This window comes from Myotis brandtii, unplaced genomic scaffold, assembly GCF_000412655.1.
Source record: "Myotis brandtii unplaced genomic scaffold, ASM41265v1 scaffold165, whole genome shotgun sequence".
In the NCBI taxonomy this organism is placed as follows: domain Eukaryota; kingdom Metazoa; phylum Chordata; class Mammalia; order Chiroptera; family Vespertilionidae; genus Myotis; species Myotis brandtii.
Window position 1 is genome coordinate 861,391 of NW_005356042.1, and position 937 is coordinate 862,327.

Below are 937 nucleotides of genomic sequence, written 5' to 3' on the forward strand. Positions count from 1 at the left end.
GACATAGAAATATCAATGATGAGAGAGAATCATTGATCCTGCTGCCTTCTGCACACTCCAAAGTGAGGATTGAGCCCACAACCTGGGCATGTACCTTGACCAGAATCCAACCATGACTTTCTGGTTCATAGGTTGGTGCTCAACCACTGAGCCATGCTGGCTGGGCCAGGCTGTTTTGATTATAATGACCTTGTAGTGTAGTTTGATATCAGGTATTATGATACCTCCAACTTTGTTCTTCTTTCTCAAGATTGCTAAGGCTATTCGAGGTCTTTCTTTGTTCCATATAAATTTTTAAAATGTTTGTTCTAGATCTGTGAAATATGCCATTGGTATTTTATTTATTTTTAAAAAGATATTTTATTGATTTTTTACAGAGAGGAAGGGAGAGGGATAGAGAGTTAGAAACATCGATCAGCTGCCTCCTGCACTCCTCCTACTGGGGATGTGCCTGCAACTAAGGTACATGCCCTTGACCGGAATCGAACCTGGGACACTTCAGTCTGCAGGCCGGCGCTCTATCCACTGAGCCAAACCGGTTTGGGCTGCCATTGGTATTTTAATAGGAATTGCATTGAATCTATAGATTGCTTTCGATAGTATAGACATTATAATGATGTTAATTCTTCCAATCCATAAACAGCATATGCTTCCACTTATTTGTATCTTCCTTAATTTCTTTCTTCAATGTCCTATAATTTTCTGAGTACAGGATTTTTACCTGCTTGGTTAAATTTATCACTAGGTACCTTATTCTTTTTGTTGAAATAGTAAATGGGATTGTTTTCTTAGTTCCTCTTTCTTTTTTTTTTAAATTAAATCTTTATTGTTCAGATTATTACATTGGTTCCTCTTTTTTCCCACCATAACTCCCCTCCACCCAGTTCCCACCCCACCCTCCGCCCTCACTCCCCACCCACTGTCCTCATCCATAGGT